Below are 5,560 nucleotides of genomic sequence, written 5' to 3' on the forward strand. Positions count from 1 at the left end.
GTTTTTATGCAAATAATTTTATTGAATTAATTTGGTTTGTTATAAACACTAGCTCTATATAGCAATTTTCTATTTAATATAAATTTGAATGCATGTGATTTTTCTAAAATCTAGTAGGAAAAATGCGTTGATCCTTCTAAGATAAAATGATAGTACAAAATAATAGAATTACAAGGAAAATACTATAAAAAGAAAAACCAAATCATAATGATATTTTTTATGGGATTGAAAGTGTGAGTTTAATTTTCACCGTCTTTTTTCCGTGCTGATCTCTGATATATTAGAAAATTTTAAAAAAAATATTCTAAAGATAGTTTCAAGTAAAAGAAAATTCTAAAAATAGATACTCAACTCTCAAGATAGTATAAATAGCTTAAATTAAACCGGGTAATTTTTTTTTTTTTGCAACAATAAAAAATAAAAAAGGAGGAACTCACATTATCCAAAATTCTTGAAGAAAAAAGAATAATAACCAAAAACGACACTACCAGCTCACCAGTCACCGATGAGACCCACCGCCCACGGCTGCCACCTCAACTGTTTCTCGCCCTATTTCCACCTGCCTAACAAGTGAACCCGTTACCTATTAATTCACTCCTCTCTCTCTCTTTTCATCCGTACCAAATCCTTACTCCAATTCCTACCAAAAATTTCCTTTCCCAAATGGCTCGTCTTCTCTCTAATAATTCCCAAATCCAAAGCCTAACCCGAACTTTAACCCGACCCAAATTCGCCCCACCTCTTGCCCTCACTCTCCGTCACCGTTCAAACTCCAACCGATCCGGCGACGGCGATGGTTCCGGCGAAGGAGAACCACCTCACCCTCAGTTAATCGAGATCGATCTCGATTCCTCCTCTATCGGATCGGAAGGCGGAATAAGGAAGTTAGAAGAGGTGATCCATTCGGTTATCGTGAGACGTTCCGCACCTGATTGGCTCCCTTTTTTGCCTGGATACTCTTACTGGGTCCCACCTCTTCCTAATCAACCGTTTGTGAAAGTAGGAGGAGGTATACATGGTCATACATGGTCATAGAGGAGGAGGAGGAGGTGATTTTGATCCTCATAGGATTGTTGAGGTTGTCGGGAAGCTTGCTTCTGTGAGGAGTCATTTTGGTTCGTCTTCGTTGTTGTTGTCGGAGGATGAAACGGCGTGCGTGTCAAGGGTTCGTGGTTGGCCCTCTTCTTCCTTTTTCACTGGAGGTATACATATGTTAAAAAAGGAGGAAGCTTTATGTGTTTAAATGTTTTTGTTTTTAATTCTAATTTTTTTAGTTATATCGTATTTGCATAATATTGGCATGACATGAGTTTAAATGGAGTAAGGGTCAGTGAGGATTCGTATAGTGGACCCTAACTTTTTTGGGACTGGGGCATTGAGGCGTAGTTGTTTCTTTTTGGTGGGACAAATGAGAAGTAATGTTTTTATGTTTAATTCGATTAGGTTTTAATTATTTAGTATTTGCATATTACTGGCATGACATGAGTTTAAATATAGTAATGTGGTCAGTGAGAGATTCACATAGCCGACACCAAACTTGTTTGGGACCGAGCCTTAGTTGTTGTTGTTTCTTTTTGGGAGAACAATTGAGAAGTAAAAATAGTTGTCTAGTTTTTTAGACCATAGGGCTTAGTTCAAGTGGCAAACGTTGAGGGACTTGTAACTTAGGTCGCGGGTTCGAGCCCTTGCAATGCGAACTAATCCTGGTAATTTACGTGGGAATGGTAGATAGGCGGACCCATCTTCCCAAGTATCGAAGGTTGCGGTTGGTCCTAAGGGTTGGCCCCAGACGGATTTCTCAGTCATTAAAAAAAAGTCTTCTTGTTTTTAGCTCGCAGTGGTAGTGTAATGACTGAAAATAAATTAGCGATTTTGAGGTATTATCGCCAATATAAATGCTAGGAAGACCTATTTTTTTTTGGAATTGATTGCTTAAGGCATATCTTGCTGACTATGTAAGTGTAGGTGGTCCCGAGCTTAGATAAAGGAAGGAGACTTGCGGAAAGTTGACTGCCAAGCTAAAAATAGTCTAGGTATAATTCCTACAAAGGATACCGTAGAATCATAGAACTAGTGTCTTAGTAGGCGTTTGGACATAAGAATTGTAAAATTTTGAAAAATGTTGAAAACCTTTTTCAAGTGAAAATGGTATTTGAAATTTAGAGTTGTGTTTGGACATAAATTTCAGTTTGGGTTGTTTTTGAAGTTTTGTGAGTGATTTGAGTGAAAATTTTGGAAAACAACATTTTGGAGTTCTCCAAGTTTTCGAAAATTTCCAGAATGCATCTTCAAGTGAAAATTGGAAATTGTATGAATAAACACTTATTTTAAAAAAAAAAAAAAAGTGAATTTTTTTTGAAAAAAAGGAAAAAAAATTCTAAGTCCAAACAGGCTCTGTCTTTAATTTACGTGGGAATGGTAGATAGGCGGACCCATCTTCCCAAGTATCGAAGGTTGCGGTTGGTCCTAAGGGTTGGCCCCAGACGGATTTCTCAGTCATTAAAAAAAAGTCTTCTTGTTTTTAGCTCGCAGTGGTAGTGTAATGACTGAAAATAAATTAGCGATTTTGAGGTATTATCGCCAATATAAATGCTAGGAAGACCTATTTTTTTTTGGAATTGATTGCTTAAGGCATATCTTGCTGACTATGTAAGTGTAGGTGGTCCCGAGCTTAGATAAAGGAAGGAGACTTGCGGAAAGTTGACTGCCAAGCTAAAAATAGTCTAGGTATAATTCCTACAAAGGATACCGTAGAATCATAGAACTAGTGTCTTAGTAGGCGTTTGGACATAAGAATTGTAAAATTTTGAAAAATGTTGAAAACCTTTTTCAAGTGAAAATGGTATTTGAAATTTAGAGTTGTGTTTGGACATAAATTTCAGTTTGGGTTGTTTTTGAAGTTTTGTGAGTGATTTGAGTGAAAATTTTGGAAAACAACATTTTGGAGTTCTCCAAGTTTTCGAAAATTTCCAGAATGCATCTTCAAGTGAAAATTGGAAATTGTATGAATAAACACTTATTTTAAAAAAAAAAAAAAGTGAATTTTTTTTGAAAAAAAGGAAAAAAAATTCTAAGTCCAAACAGGCTCTGTCTTTTATTTCACATCAGATAAATGTCATGCAGATCCAAAACAACCACAGGGTTGCACATGGTCTAGCGTCAAATGAGATATCCCAGTAATAAGGAGAATCTTCAGCATCCCAAACTCAGTTGAAATATTTGATACTACAAGGATAAGCTTTCTCCATAGCTGTACGGAAAACATAAATACCCCAAGGCGAAGAAGTTAAACCAAAATTTTGAAGTAGAAGGTCTAAAAGCACCTCTATTTGCCGAGGAATATAGGATGTTAAGTCCACAATAGGGTATTTATGAACCAAAGTTGCATGATTGTTACAAGATTCCATCGGAATTATTCTGGGTGTCTTCCAGTTTTCAGGTTTAATGAACCACTTTGTTATGTGTTTAGGGTTGAAGTTGGCTTTAGCTTCTGTTGCCTTTGAGTGTTTAAACCTCATGCCTCCTACTCCTACAGGCATTGGACTCTGATCCTCTTAAGATTATTTTTTAACAGACTTGAATTCTCAGCTGGTGGTTCAGGGATCACCTTGTTTTGATGGAAAGATTTCAGTTTTGTTTCTTTTTTTTTTAATTTGCACCGGGTGTCCGAGTCTCTTTGAGCCCCGACTATTCCCGGGGGTGCACAGGCCCTCGGCAAGGAGTTTCCCGCAAGTGCACCACGGTTAATTCAGGTTTTACCCAGTCCGATGGCCCTCAGAAATTGTTTGCACCCAGTGGGTTTCGAACTTGAGACCTTGAAAGGGAGCAAACCCCAAGGCTCAAGTCAATTGCCACTAGGCCAACCCCTGAGGGTTGATTTCAGTTTTGTTTCTTTGTTTGACAACACTCTGTATGTTGTTGTATTTCAGTTTTGTTTCTTTGGCCCTTTGCTCACTAGGTGTACTATCTAGAAATGATGTTTAACTTATTTGGCTAATTTAATACTAACAACTTTGAACTTAAGTAGTACTCATAAAAAAGAAGTTTAGAAGTAGTACACAAGGAGTTAGTCTTCTTCAGTTTGGTTGGTACATTGCATTAGTTAACACATTGGAGGAACTATTTTCTTCTAGCAAGCCTATTTCAAGTTATATGTTTTAAGTAGGTTGATCTCTAGTGAAGATGGAGAAGTAGTGGAGTTCTAACAAAATCTTACATGAGTGACTTCTCTTGATGCTTAGTAACGGATCAGAGTTGCTGCTCCACCTAGAAATACAACAGCGAACCATTTACCAGCGCTATGGTATATTTGTAATAGCAGCTTTGACAATAATATTAGCATTTCTTCCCTACTTGCAGGAAGTGCACCCACATTCCCAGTCCCAGTGCAGGTGGTCGAAGTGGAGGTAAAGCTTGAGGACAACGCAGATTATGACTCTAAATCAGAGGACGAAGGCTAAATGACCTGTCATCCATAGAGTGAGCTGTCATAGTAAGTTGTTTATTAACCTTTGCATTTTGTGATCTGCTTTGGATTCGACCTTCCTGTTCCATCTGGAGGGGGACCTATTTCCAATTCTAGTTTTGGTCATTTACTCTCAGTTCTACTTTTATCCCTACGACTTCTTTTACGTCTCATGAAGTTCCGTTTTTAAGCCAGAACTAGGTCAGGCATTTCTTGGTCGTCCTAGTCTTCTGGATGAGGGGGTGAAATGGATAATGGAAAATCTATCAAAAGAGTTTTGGGGTTGGGAATTGAACTGGTTAGTGTACTGCCGGAAAAGCTTTTTTATGTTACAACTTAAACAAGATATGTGATAAATACTGGAAAATGTGCATTTCTTTGATTGTCTACATTGTTGATTTTTGCAGGCTTAGTAACCTTGTAAATTCTTTGAAAACCTGGAAAACATAAGAAGCTGCTTACCTAAGAAATGGCATGCAAAAGTTACACGTACCAGAGTTTGGGGTCGAAGCTCTTCCATCCGCCCTCTTGTTCGATGTAGTGACTCAATGCTCAGCCTACCTAGAAAAATCTTGTATTTATGGTGTTTGAACTGTATGATCTGGAAAAATAGTCAGCCAGTTAAGTTTAATGCTGTTTGCTTTTGGTCTATTGTGTGATGCCATGACTTTTAACCTTTCGTCAGCGATATCATCGTCTCAGCTGTTCCATTGGCGGGCTTGTCATCTACTATGGTCAAAATTATGCTCCCTAAGAAATGTATTTAATACTACTAAATCAATAGATTTTACATAAGAGTATTTGCCTAAACTACTTTCTTTTTCCGTCTCTAAACATTTTTCATAATTAACACTTCACTAATTAGATCATTAAAGATAGATTTAGTAAAAGAAAGCGATAAATGACTTCTTGCTTTTAATAGAAAATTAATAATATTAGAGTAATTTCTTTAGGGGTAGATCATGTCTGGTGGTACATTTGAGCTACTTAACACACTGTCAGGTGAAAGTATATGCCAGCACTCTTTATTGTAGGTTTGAACATATATACGTTTTCCATTTTAGAAAACAATCTTTTTTTTTTTTTGAACCATAA

The 5,560-nt window shown here is 37.1% G+C and overlaps 1 long non-coding RNA gene across 1 annotated transcript; it reads left to right on the forward strand.

Annotated features, from left to right (window-relative positions):
• Positions 1–1,030: 1,030 nt before the first annotated feature.
• On the forward strand, positions 1,031–5,116 carry LOC107802082 (uncharacterized). Its single transcript, XR_012701959.1, has 3 exons — positions 1,031–1,202; positions 4,360–4,492; positions 4,873–5,116. It is a non-coding gene; the product is annotated as an uncharacterized LOC107802082 (long non-coding RNA).
• The last annotated feature ends 444 nt before the right edge of the window (positions 5,117–5,560 follow it).

The sequence above is a fragment of the Nicotiana tabacum genome, chromosome 18 (assembly GCF_000715075.1).
Source record: "Nicotiana tabacum cultivar K326 chromosome 18, ASM71507v2, whole genome shotgun sequence".
Taxonomy (NCBI): domain Eukaryota; kingdom Viridiplantae; phylum Streptophyta; class Magnoliopsida; order Solanales; family Solanaceae; genus Nicotiana; species Nicotiana tabacum.